The sequence below is a fragment of the Syngnathus floridae genome, chromosome 20 (assembly GCF_059516105.1).
Source record: "Syngnathus floridae isolate MCC-2025c chromosome 20, RoL_Sflo_1.0, whole genome shotgun sequence".
Lineage (NCBI taxonomy): Eukaryota > Metazoa > Chordata > Actinopteri > Syngnathiformes > Syngnathidae > Syngnathus > Syngnathus floridae.
In genome coordinates, this window is record NC_142432.1 from 7,883,587 (window position 1) to 7,898,130 (window position 14,544).

The window sequence follows — 14,544 nt, forward strand, 5'->3', positions numbered from 1 at the left end:
GTAACACCTGCTCATACTTTTGATCCGGGTGCTCTTATTTATGCATGTACGGCTTTTGGCGGGGATTAAGTGTTTATACGTGCCGTGACATGCATGTTTGTGGATGCGAATAAAGTACGACAGTAGAGCAGGTGTGTGCTTGTTGCCAAGCGGCTGCGGCCGTTGCTAGGAGGCAACGTGCGACATCTGCTCGTGGCAGCCAAAGGCAAGCCGTGGCGAGCAAGAGAGGCAAGGGGCGACGGGGACGCGTCGGCCATTCTCAGCCCAGGGCTGCTGGAAGAAGACAACTCGGTATCCTCTGTATGTACCAGACGTGGATCTTGGTCCCGGTCTAATCCAGGTGCCCAGATGCCAATGACCAAATCAATCCAGAAGCATTTTTTTTAGCCTTCATTGGTTTGAGAGGATCAATAGCAACATTAATTCCCATCACAGGGTGACTGAAGCAAACCGAAGGACCGACCTGCGAATCACAAGTGGCACAGCGCCGCTGGTTTTCATGAGCACAAAGCCGTAACAGTTCACCTGACGGATGGCTTGCATAAAGATAACATTTATGCACTTCTTGGACATTTCCGAAAGGACAACGATCGGATCAAAATGTCACCGGCGACTTCGGTCGCTCATATTTCAACGGCCGGTGAGGGGATCGCTCATTTTCCACTAAAGCTGAGTGACAGCACGTGGGAAGGCAACTTCAATGGGGATAACAAAAAAAAAACATTTTACATCTGTTACATCCATTAAAAGTATTAAAACAGATTTTTATTTTTTGATGCGAAATAATAGCAATTAGATATAAATCAGAGTTGGAATTGCCCGGATGATCTCCCGATATTCGACATCCTGCAATTCACCGTGACGACGGCATTATAATGCACATTAGCGTCGATCTCCTCCCTCACTCGGCTTGATTCCTTTTTGCGCCGGAGATGTCAAGCCACGTCGTTTGCCGTCAAACGTTGCGCTGACCGTGTGGCTCAATCCGCGCCGACGGTGACTTTTTCCAAGCGTGCTGTCAGCACACAAACAAGAACAAGCCGCATGTGCCGCTGGTAATCAAGCGAGCAGCGGGTCAGGCAGACACCAATCAAGGCGGACCCGGCTCGGCTCAGCGTGGCCTCCGATATCAGACACTGCCCGGCGCCACCCACCGAGTGCCATCTGCTCTGCATTTCGTGTCAAAGTGCCTTAACCGTCTATCTGCTTGCTAGCTGCACTGTGGGGGTGAAGGGCAGAGGGCCGAGTTCTGAGGATCTGGCCCACACTTGCCAGAATTCTCTCCTGTCGGTCTTTCCCTCATTTGAATAACCGCCCATGAAAATCAGGTCACTTATAATGTGACGGTCACACTCCCCTGACTCCTTTTGAAAATGTAATTTCTCTTTATCATTCATAAATTTGCTCTGTCGCGTATTTTCGTCCACTCGGTTCTACGTCCAACTGTACTTTCGTTTTTCCTTTTTTACACCTATTGCAAATGTGGCCCATTAATAAAATTGCATTTTTTTTGGACCAAAGAGCAGAATATTTACTTGTCTGAAAGTAAAAAAAAAAACTAAATTCAAAATTCAAACAAAGCAAAGCTTCGAATGGCATGTTGGATCCACAGTACTTAGCCCCTTTAGCTACTTACTTACCTTTTAAAATCTCAATAGACAACTCTTTTGAATCTCTCCGTCTTTCATACCAGAGTGAATTATCAATTGAGAGAGAACTTCAAAGGCTGTGGTTTCCCTTGCCCCCCCCCAAATAACTAATGTTTGGATTCCAAACCGATCTGCTCTCTTTCATTTAATCCATAATGCACACCATCTTATCGCTCCATCTCATTGAGGTGTGCTGTAGCTCTTGAAATGAGTTTTTTTTCTTTGTATCTGCTTTTTAAGAGCGCTGATATTTTTCTCTCCTTTCAACCCGCCGTATAGTCGAGACGCTCGCTCTCATCTTTTGGAGGTTGATTTAACGGAATGCATCGAGCTCGAGCTAGGGTTTCATAAAGCAGAACGGTTTCGTTTGGTATGGGCAGATGATGTCATGTCAATAAAATATTTTGGTCCTCTCAGATTTCTTCAATTCATAATGAAGTATCCCTTTTATCTGTCGTCAGGTACTGAAAGAGCATGAAGATAAATCAGATTTGACTTGTTTGATTTATCGCAGCGATGGAGCACGGTGCCACAGGTGAGGAGCAGCCGAGGGAATCCAAAAGAGGCGGGCCGCCGCCTCCTTCATCCTACGAAAGCGGGAGAAAGCGAGTGAGTACGTACATTGAAAACCTCATTGTCCGTAACCGGGAAAGAAAAGCACAAGTGGGTCTCAAAGCGAGGCATCCATCCGGGCGCGTGTTTTATCATCGTTACGTTTAGTCATAAAAAAAAAATAAAATAAAATAATACGGACACGAGTAAAATGATTTTTGCAGAATGGCTGACAGAAGCATCATGATTTTTATTGTCTTCTCGCAGGAAGATTTATTACCTCTTACAAATTTGTCACGACAAATTATTGTTCTATTAAAGTTTTTTTATGGCAGCAAAATATTGCCCGGTAATAGTGGAGCCAGTGGCAGAGATACCGTATTTTTCGGACTATAAGTCGCGTTTTTTTCCCATAGTTTGGGTGGGGGGGGGTTGACTTATATGTGTAATTATTCACAAATTTTTACTTGATCATTAACACATTACTGACTTACTTGTATAGTTGATCACTTCACATGTTATTTTCACTTTGAACCGCATGAGGGTGCACTATGGCTGTGGAATAATTGGAGCCTCACTGACAATGAGTTCCATTCACTGACTTCCGAAGTCAGGAGATTTTATGATCTGGAGTGACACAGATGGTTATATTTATGTTATAGTTATTTGATATGGAGTTTATTCAAAGTAGCAACGTCTATGTTGTTAGACTTCAGTAGTTTCCGATTGTCTAGCAAGGCTGTGAAGGGAGCGGGGAGGGCGGGGAAGAGCGGTCCAGGGCGCTTGCTTATAGCAGTGTTTCCCAAACTTTTTTCATCCACGGCACACCTTTTCATTGGAAAAAAATCTCGAGGCACACCACCAACAAAAATCTGTTAGGCATTCCACCAGCTTCTATAATAAAATTTGTTGTATTACGAAAGACGTTGTGAACGTGCTATATAAATATAGTCCTATTCCTATGTATGTATATATAGAGAAAGTGGAATAATTGAATACAAAAAATAAATACACTAGATTTTTTAAATTGTATTTTTTTAATAAAACTGAACTTTTTAAAAAGGTTTTAGGCAGTGTAAGGAATAAACTATTGAAACTGATTGTGATTAAAATCCAAAATAATCAACTTGACTTTAACTGTTTCAGACTAGCCCTATAAATATTGCGACGATAAGAACAAAGTCATGTTTTAAGACACTGCTGTTCTGGCGTGGCAACCGAGTGGTGATCACAGTCAAGGTGTCACGACTTGACTGAGTAATTTATGTTGGTGAAAATGAACAATCCAGGTTCTGCGATTCAGCTACATGCTGGGATTTCCATCAGTACGCAAACGCACCACGGTCATCAGAGCGTCACTGTTATCAAATGCACACAGCAGCAAACTAAATATGTGCCGATGCAGAAGAATCAGACCGACACAACATGAAATCTCAAGATTCTCTGATTAGCCATGCATGCGCAATTAGTAAGTGGATGACCAGGCCTTGCGCTAACTGACCAGTGATTTGGCAATCCTTTTTACAATGTGCTCTGTAACTATTATTAGACATTTTCCCACGGCACAGCCGAATATCTCTCACTCACACACACTGGTGTGCCGCGGCACAGTGGTTGGAAAACACTGGCTTATAGCACTGTGTTGGCTCATATGTTGAGCTATTGTTTTGTGAAATAAAAAGCCGGTTACCAAACCCACGTCTTGCCTGGTACTTTGGTAACGCTACAATGTATTTATATACGTAGATCTGTGGAATAATTGGAGCCGCAACTGATGACGAGGCTGACGTCAGTGGCGCCCATAGTTCATCAGCTGTTTTTTTTTTTTTTTTTTTAAAGTGACACAAAACAAAGATTCCGATGGATTTAATGATTTGGAGTGACACCGATGGTTAGATAAAATTGTTGTTTATATTATTGTTATTTGATATATAGTTTATATATTGTTATATGGGCCTGTGGAATAATTTGAACTGCAACTGACGACGAGTCCGATGTCAGCGGTGCGCCGGACACGGGCCGTTGTTTGCATAAAGGACGAAGAATTCGATCGATGGATTTAATGATTTGGAGTGATACTGATGGTTTGATAAAATTGTTGTTTATATTATAGTTATTTGATATATAATTTATATATCGTTATATGGGCCTGTGGAATAATTTGAACTGCAACTGACGATGAGTTCAACGTCAGCGGCGCGCCGTGCACGCAGTGTTGTTTACAGAAAGGAAGAAGAATTTGATCGATGGATTCAATGATTTGGAGTGACACAGATGGTTTGATAAACGTATTATTTATGTTATAATTATTTGAATAACTGTTAATATTACGTCAGGCCCGTTCTCAGCTCCCCGTTTGTGTTTATGTCACGTTAGTATACCGTATTGTTTAGCCTGTTTTTGCTGGTTCATGTCTGTACTTGGTGTTGGATTTTGTCAAATAAATTTCTCCCAAAATGCGACTTAAACTCCGGTGCGACTTATATATGTTTATTTCCCCTTTATTGTGCATTTTATGGCTGATGCGACTCGTACTCCGGAGCGACTTTTAGTCCAAAAAATACGGTAATTCAGTATTGCTGGAATTTATCCAACATGATTCTTATGCTGTCTCCATACCAGAAAATTTTAAATTTGAAAACAATTTGGGGCTGTACATTGATACATAAGATCTTATCCACCATCCTCTATTTTTTAAATAATATTTAATCATTAAGACTAGTCTTTGTTTATATGTCAGCGCCAATATGTTTTTAATCCTGTTTTATCATACCCACCATAAGGTTTTAAATGATCCTATTAACCTTCTTGATTAATAGTGTTAACATTTTACATTCAGCATTGATTGTGGTGTTAATATTTTTTTTATATTTTCTTAATCTAATTAAATTTTGGAAGTTCCTCTGTATTCACGGATCATGCGGACGGGATGTTGCCCATCACTGCTGTCCCATTTCCCAAACATGCCCATGGGCTTCTGCATAACTTGAACCAAGCCATGCGCAACTGCTGAGCGACACAAACCTCGGATTCAATGCGCATTGACATCTTCTGTGCATTGTTGCAATAATTAGGATGTGTTGTCTAACGGGAAAAGAACAGTCTGACCTTTTTCAACGGTGGCGCGCAAGAACATCTGCAGCCAGCCACAGTTAATACATGAATTCATGAAATGACGCCTTCGTTTTTCGGTTGCGTGACGAACGACTAGTGCACTCAGTGAACTGACAATTTCACAGTATTTGTTTCTTTCTGAGAGCAGTATGGCTTTGGGCTGATTTTTGTTTTGAAATACAAAACGGGTCTGCTGGTTGAATCAATCTCGATTAGGTCTTAAATAGCCAGATGCAAAGGTGCATTCAAAGAAACAACAAAAGTTGTGTAAGTCTTGCTGCATGTCCAACATGGCAATCAGAATGAAGGCTAGCAATAATCACGTTGTGGGCCCAAGTCAGATTGGTTTCGTGGAAACTGATTGCTGCAAAGCTCCCTGTAAACACTGATTAGTTGCTCTCCAGCGGTCACTGATTGGCTGCAAATCAACTTTGGCCATTCCTACCAGACTATTGAGGCCAGAGCATTTTAACGCTGAGTGTGTTCCATCTTATCATGACTATTCTCTTTGCAGATGTTAATTTATTTTGCCCAGCAAAATTGCAGTTTCACTTGACTGCACTGCTTGCACTACGTGGAGGCGGAGTTTAAATTTCTTGGTCCAATCAGCTTTGAGCTTTTACTTGTTGCTTTATTTAACTTCTGCAATGCAAATGCCCCGCTTCGCTCATTATTTTACATTATTTAGGAAGCAAGAACAGTTGCGCTCGAGTCACTGTTTGAGGTCATTGGTTTCAGCCGAAAGATCTAACAGTTCGTCCGGTAAATTTGACCGAATTGCAAAACCGTAACGTGTTCCCTCTGTGTGTTCTGGTTTCCAAAAAAAGAACCTCACGCTGTATGTGTGTTTTCTAGTAGACATAACAACTTCCAAATTGGTGAGCCATTTTCTTGGCCCTTTCTGATGAAATGTTGATTGGTGGGACTCTGAGCCAACCGCCTCTGCGTTATTAAGTCAGCTCTGTGTTCAGTATCATTTCACATACAGAAGCAGGAAAAATGAACAAGCCTGAATAGATTGTCTGTCTGAATGGAAAATATCAGGTGAATAATTACATTTCCCCATCGCAGCTTCTCTCTTTTGTAATGTAAAATGGTTGCATACCTCCGAGAGCGGCAGCCATGTTACTTCCGTAAACAACATTCTTCCCGCAGCGCACATTCCGACTCCCGACTACATTGACATTTCGACGGCATAGGAAACCAAAACCCAACCTTCCTGACAAAAAGAACAATGAACCAGATAATCTCTGCATTTTGAATTCCGTCGATTTCTTGAGGAAAAGCCTCTGAGTGGGAATTACGGAATGATTTTCTATATACTGTATGAATATTATTTGCCTGCCAAGCCAATAATTAAAGTTGTGCCATTTCGGACGATACTTCCTGATTGATGATGATGTCCCTTCAAATGATTCTGTCAGTGTCCCAACCATCAGAGTCTGTTAGATTCTCTGATGTTTTTAAAGAATACACTCTTGGGTGTCACAGTGGTACAACAAGCAACAGTGCATTACGGATGTCCTTTGCATGATTCATTGCTTCTTGCCATCTGTTAGCAACATACCAAGTCAGACACTCTTTGATGTCGTCAAACATGGACCCAAAGTTCTGTTTGACTGGCTGTCAGGGACTAACTTCGCTCCCTAAAAGACTGCCAACCTCGTTGCATTCGCGGTGCGATACAGTGCAAACTGCAAGCACAAAGAATCATAATAAACGTCTCATCGAATGAATTCAGCCGTGGGATTCAATTAAAACTGATGGTTCTCTTTGTAAAATGAATGATAAAGACTTACATTGGTCAAGAAAATAGCAATCTTAGCATTCGCTTTCCTCATTGAATATAGAACTATGCCAGCCATTAAGGCCGCTTGTGCTGGCCTTGCAAACTTCATCAACCATGAATAAATGCACTCAAATATTTATATTATTTTTTGTTGTTTTTCCTCTCCTCTTAGGACAGCTAAGGTTGAACATGATGTCGTCTTCACTCGCAGCTAAACAGATGCAATTGAACACTGGTGATTTTTGCGCTTGAAATTGACAATATTCTCCGATCTCTCGATGCTCTTGTAATTGATTTTCATTTTGATAGCGGACCGTGTGGCGACTCGTCATCATCCCCATTACTGATTGAAACGTTCTTGTTGCCTTCTCTGGCCAAGATAAATCACTCCTGCAGCCAGTGCTGACAATGGGATGGCTGCAGATAGGGCTTCGTCACTTATTGCTTACTTGTTTGGATCAACCACAGGAAAATCACACAGGAAGTGTGTTTTGGGGATCGAGAAGATAGCGGGAGTCGGTGGTATGTCTCAGTCTAGCATCCATCTCTTATATTTCATTTTGGTATCTGGACCGACATCAAGCACGTATAGTCTTTATATATCTGAGCTTTGTGTCGGAATAACTCATAAAGTGTGATTTGGCACTCACAAGCAGCACTTTTGAAATCTTGCACATACCGTAGCTGTAAAAAATCCTGTCACTGGTCCAGCCAAGCTTTTCGGACTGAAGATCTTTGACATGAGATTCTTGTGGTAGTAATAAGAAAATTTATTCTGAAATCGTGACTGACTGAATGGGTTTTATTCACAACTGGGTTATTTCTATTTGGATAGTGTAAGGATTGAGGTCAGGGTCGAGTTCAGAAAGGCCGAAATTTCCGAGAGAAGCGGGAAAACGGAGGAAGGAATAGCAAAACATCCCTCAGTTCTTTGTTGAACGGCTGAATAGACATCCACTCCAGTTAACCGAAGCACGATTTTATATTCATACCAAAAACATTTTGAAGATGACCTTTGCGCTGGGAGCCAGATGTCCTGATGCCATTAGACGCAAGAATAACTTTTCCATGGTAACTGGTGATGAAGAGCAGCATTTTAAAACCTTTATTGAGCCAAATATTTGAAATTAAAAAACTCTACAGTCATAGAAAAAGACCCAAGGATAAACCATTACATATTCATTTATGAATTCCGATAACAGTATCGTTTGTGCTGGTATCTTCCCCCCCTTTGCTCACGTTTGCATGTAACCTCCATGTGAGTCAGTGTGTAACATTGGCCAGCTGCTAAAATAACATGGCAGCAAGGTGCCTGCGGTGCCACCATAAATCAGACCCGAAGAGTAGTGAAGAGCCAATTCCATCCCTTTCCCACCACAAGCTGCCTCTCAGGACCACAATGTTGGTAGATAAGTGTCCTCATCTCTGAGCCATTTGGAAGCCACCTCGAGAAGAATCCCTCACATCCTATTACGCCGCAGACAACCCTTGGCGTCACCTCATGGCTCCTGCCGACATCCATCACATGTCCCTGGATGCAAACATCGAAGAGCGCCCGCCACGACGGTTTTATATCTTTATTTTCCAGCTATCTATAATTCCTGAATAGCACCGGTATGTCATTATTTATACAACTTCCCCTCCCCAAACCCGTATATTTAGCTTTTTTAAAAAAAGTGTGACACGGATTTGAAAATGATCCACAATATGAGCCCTTTACATAGTTTACATGCAACCAAACTTAAAGCGAAATCTCCATCCTCCCATCGATGCCTTTGTATGAGACATCAATGAGTCCCAAATGGATGCTCGTGAAAACATTTGTTTACTCGACACTTGAAGCTCAGTTGTGATCACTGATTCACTGAAGGCGCAGAAATCCACCGAGCAACCACGTTAACTGTTTGCTGGCTCCCCAACCCAACTCCCCCCCTCCTCCCCGATGCGCTTTCAAGTCCCCACTGGCATTCTCATACTCAGCTGATGAAAGAGATTGCTTGGGTGTTGCACTAATGAACTGGCATTATTATTAAATGATGTTTATACACCATGACCCAGTTTGCCCTCCATGAATGGAGCCGAAACTTAAAACTTCACATCGTCAATCATGAGCTCAGTTATTTGTGGCATTTGCAGCAGCTTGGGAGTTTTGAAAGAATCATTTGCAGCTCTATGGCACCTCCTTGTGCGCTGCAGCGGAATCAGCACTCCTGTTTTTTTGGGGTTGAACATTTTGAATGACTGCATCTTTTGAGGAGGTGATTTCAAAATGTTGACTGCGGCGTGGTGATACGTAATTAGCAAAAGTAGAGGCAACGATTGTTTTAGTGTGTTTGGTTAATTAGTTTGCTAGGCCTCAGTTTTTAGTGAAACAGCACCATTATTGCAAGCTAATTTGTGGACCCCGTTGTTACGGCTTGCGGCCCCCTGGGGATTTACCGAGCCTAGTTTGAAAACCGCTGAGGCAGCTTGATGCAGAACCCCATTTAAACACAAGGGGGCATACCAGCTGCAGGATGAGCCGTATTTAATTTTCATTTGGAATTCTGCTTTGCTAATTAATTAGGTTGACCACAACTTTACACCAAGTTTTGAAGGCAAATGTTAAGCAGACTTTTGAATCAAAGCTTTTTTTACTCCAATTACAACACACACTGGATTTCTAACATGCACTGGCTAAATTAGATGGCCGTGAAGTTATTTGTTTGTGCCCTTTGCCCAACTGGCGACCGCTCCGTGCTTTAGCTCGTTTTCCCGTATATCAACCCCCCCACCCGCGACTCTGAACAGTTGCCTCTCGTCCAAAGTCAACTGGGACAGGCTCCAGTTTCGCCGCAACTCTAATGAGGGCAAGTGGTCTAAAAAAATAAATAAAAATAGATGGCGGGATATATGGCTTTACATGTAGAATAAGCAATCATCTTGAGTGATACCGCATAGTCTAAACGATTTTCCTGGATTTCCATAGTACCCGATGTGTAGCAATCCCAGCATGATTCGCTGCCAAACACTGCTGTTCTTTGCTGACCAGATGTCCATCCCACGCTGCAGACAGCCTGTAGAGATACAGCCGTGATGACGACATTATAGGTTCCACACGTTGTTTCCAGACACCTAGAGAGAGCTCTTTTCCGATTGCTCACGAACTCATGAGTCACACTATGGGCTTCGGATGATGTATATCACTTTAAATCATGTCAAGCTTGTATACTGTTCTCCGTTGCATCTCTTTGGAATGGTACTTCATCACTTCACAGTTGTAACATCAGCATTTTGGCATGAAGCTTCATGTTCCATCCGCACTGGGACATCATAGAGGAAAAACACTGCCTGTTTTTGTGGGCCCAGAGGAGCAGGGCATTACCCTGCAATTTGAATTCCAGCAAGCACTCAAGCGAATCGTCATCCCAAAGGTTTTTTTTGGCTTATTGTAGTTTTGTGCTACTTCACTGCGCAACAAATTTAACTGAAACGCCTCAGTTGAAGAACCATTAGGCTGACTTTCTTAAGATTATTTTCAAAGCCCCTTCAAAGTTTAAATTTACGTTTGCGATGGGTGACTGTGTGTTTAAGGAGTGGGGGGTTACATTCCAGACCTACTGTGCCTGACAGGAAATGATGTCAGCCCTGCCCAGACAACCGTGACTCATTGTTATGTTCACGCCTTCTGTTCAGATTGGCCCACATTTGGAAGCATGGCCATTGTAGTCCGGGAAAAGGCGTTAAAAACGATTTCCCTCTTAATAGTCTAGATATGGGTCTCCCATAAAGTTTGAAGAAAAATCGGTTCAAGGGAGTGGTGACTTCTGACGCAACATATGGTTTAGCCTGGACAGTCACTTTCTCCCCTCATTATCAGTGTAAATAAACACAAAAGAAGATTAATACGCCTGATAGGTGATAGTTTACAAAATAGTGTTTGGTTGAATTGAAAAGTAATCTACACAACCGGTGCTAAGTAAACATTTGCTCATAGTTGTTGACCACATGTGCAGGCATAGCAATCTGCTGTTGCAAACTCACCTCAGTTATTTCAGCCTTGACACTAAATGGAATTAGACTCGCAGCAAAACTTTACCTGAAGATGTTTTGGCCCAAGAATCGTATATGAGCTTTGTGGCCTTACGTTGTATTTTTAAGTGTCTGGATAATCCAAAATTGACCTTGTGGATTAATATGGAGTACAGTCAAACCTCGGTTTTCGACCACAATCTGTTCCAGAAGGTGGTTCGAGAAGTGAATCGGTCGAATTCCGAATCTATTTTTCCCATTACAAAAAATGGAAACAATTTTAATCCGTTCCAAGACAAAAAAAAAAACGCCTTTTTTAAGCATTTTTTCAGTTGCGCATTTTTGTCCGATCGCGCAACTGCAGCGCACCGCCGAACGCGCAACCGTAGCGCACCGCCGACCGCGCAACTGCACCGCGCTGGTCGCATTATTGTGACAGAGCCGTCGCTGAAATTTAGAAAATATGTTTAAAGTCCTGATGTACTTTCCAAAATTTAAGTGGACCTCAGTGTGCAGGGAGCTTAATTTGGTCCGATAGCGCAACCGCAGCGCGCCGGGAGGTCACTGTCGCATTGCTTTAAGAGCGTCTTTGTGTTTTAGGATGGCTTTACTGCTCCCACTTGCTTTCTTTCGAGGCATGATTAGCGGTTAACACAATCCTCAAAGTAACGAAAATACGATAATGAACGGAGTCAGTCGGCATCCGAGCCACGCGGTCGGGTTTTCTCAGGTCCTTTCGGCTCATCTTGCGAGGTTTGACCTCAGAATTTTGTTAGACAACCGAAGCAAAAAAAATCTCGAATTTTTTGTTTGAATTCCGATTTGTTCGAGAACCGGGACGTTCGAAAACCGAGGTTTGACTGTATTTACATACAGATGCTTGGGTGACAGTGATTTTGAGCAAATTAAACCAAAGTTCCCAAAGTGAAAGCATGTATGGCGGCAGCTCAGATTTCTGAGACTGAATCTAAACAACTGAGACATTGATTTGTAAAAAGAAGTTCAAGGGCTTCTACCAAAATACCAAACAACACACAGGCCCCCCAAAAATGTGTATATATTAGAATCATGGGTGGTGTATCTTCGGGAAGAAGCGGCTTGAGAATGTTTGAGTTGCTAGTCTTGTTGGAGCTTAGCATTCTTGGGAGGTTATGTTGCTTGAAAGGCCTTTGGGATTGCTCACATCTTCCCTTCCCTGTTATTAAGTGAAAATGGAGGGAGGAAGTAAGCGAAAGTGTCGAGGTGGTCTTTGGTGCTCCATAATGAGCAGCACTTAACTTTGGTACTGTTCTCTTGACCTTCCAAGACTAAATATGGTCCCAGAGACAGACAACCTGGTTATTACGCCTTGCAGCACCTTGTCTAACAGGATATTACAATTGCCCCGTGTCTCCTGCCATCTCAAGCTTTACTAAAAGGCCCCGTGGAGTGATTTTTGTGATACGAAGTGATTACAATTTCACACAAAGGAAATCTCATAGTACCCGTGATTAACTTCTACTTTGTCATATGTAATTCTTGCAAGTGGGCTGTGAGATGGTACAGCCAGCCTTCACTAATTGAAATACTGTTCAAAGACCTGACTACCTTAAAAAAATGAACTGTTAGGCATTGTTGCTCTGGAAATATGTTCCTTAAGCATTATATAGCCATCGACCGTGATCATTAATCATCCTTTTGTGACGACCTGTCAGAGACAAAATAAAGCAGGTCCACGGTCAGACCGGCCTGGGACCACAATGTCCAGCTTTGTTGACTTTCTTCAGTAGAAGTATCCAAGAGAAAAATGCCAAACTTGCGGTCTGTCTTTTTAGCCGGAGCCAGAGTGCCAGCACTGAGGAGGATCAGGGCGGATCATCGCCCATTGGTTTTGTCAAGATTGTTTGTAGTTACTCGATTGCTAGTCTGAGACTGCCCTTATGTTTCTCCTCAGAGAGCAAAAAGTTCAGAGCCCCAACAAAAAAGAATTGGACTGACTTGTGGTGGAAGAAGTGCAATCTGGAGCCAAAGAACCAGAACCCTAAAATTATAATGTAGCAATGAATAAATAGCTACACCAGATCTTAGGCTGCTGCAATCGAGTTACGTGGCACAAGTATCGACATCTGTTCTCGGGTGAACACTGCAAGGACTGTCGCTTGTCACTTACAATTTGGGAAATTTGTTTGTTGTAAAATATTATATGAGAAACTAAACACGTCAGCTTCGATTATGCACACAAAGACCCTCAGACCAGAACACCAAACACACCCATTCTTTCATCAGCAGGCACAGGAACCAGACAAAACAGACCGAACGATCATTGAAAGTTTCCCAAAATAGCTGTTGAAAAGCATGCAGTGTAACTTGTATTTTTCTTTCGTGGTTTTGGACAACTCTCACATCAATCCTTCTTTCATCTTGTCGCCATCATAAATCAATATCTGTCTAAGCGGGTGGAGTAGCTGATTACTTTGGAGGAAGCCACTGTGTAATTTGACTAAGCAGTACTTTCACCTAGTGTATTGATGGTAAACTGTTTGGCTTCTAAAAACTTGTATATAAAACAAAAGGAAGTTAAGAAATATTTCTGACTTGAAAAAACTTTTATCTTCCCCTGTGAGAATCTGTAAGTTTGGGGAGGGATGTTTTTTTTTTTTTTTTTTTTCCCCGCTGTCAATGTCTCCTTTCAGAGGGACTGTTTGCAAGGTAGTCCAAGGGGAGTGATGACCACAAAGGGCTCTTTGAGGAAAAGAGCTGACCCCATCCTCCCACCTCACCAAACTTGTTAAATACCAGCTACTCGTACATTTTGCTTTCACCCGAGGTGGAGAAGAAACTTGTGTATTTCCCTGACATTGGCCTCATTGTGGGAAGCCAGTCAGTGTAGCCCCATTTGTAAAATATAACGATAAGTGATGGGAAGGTCAGATTTTGTGTACTTTTTTTTCCCCTCGGTGGGGAAATTATTTGTAAGATATTCAAGAAATTAATTTGCGTCTCTCCAAACATATCACATTCTGACAGATCTCTCATCGCAGCGGTAGACAAAGATAAATAAACCTCCCAACTATTGTGCTTTAACATTCCTTATGTGAGCAACTTGCATGTATATACCGTAATTTTCGGACTAAAAGTCGCTCCGGAATATAGGTCGCATTAGCCATAAAATGCCCAATAACGTGAAAAAAACATATATAAGTCGCTCTGGAGTATAAATCGCATTTTGGGGGGGAAATTTATTCCACAAAATCCAACACCAAGGCCAGACATGAACGACCAACAACAGGCTAAACGATAGGTATGCTAACGTGACATAAACACAAACGAAGAGCTGAGAACGGGCCTGACGTAACATTCAGAGTTATTCAAAAAAACTATTACATAAATAACACGTTAATAAACCCATCTGTGTCACTCCAATTCATTAAATCCATCCTTTGTCAACAA

The 14,544-nt window shown here is 42.1% G+C and overlaps 1 long non-coding RNA gene across 4 annotated transcripts in view; it reads left to right on the forward strand.

Annotated features, from left to right (window-relative positions):
* LOC148381177 (uncharacterized) overlaps window positions 1–14,544 on the forward strand; it is a 94,233-nt gene that overhangs the window by 31,908 nt on the left and 47,781 nt on the right. For 3 of the 4 annotated variants that reach the window (XR_015854645.1, XR_015854643.1, XR_015854642.1), the window contains exon 2: window positions 2,111–2,258. This is a non-coding gene — a long non-coding RNA (uncharacterized LOC148381177). Of the gene's footprint in view, window positions 1–2,110; window positions 2,263–14,544 lie in introns of all 4 variants that reach the window. The other variant, XR_015854644.1, reaches the window with a different exon arrangement.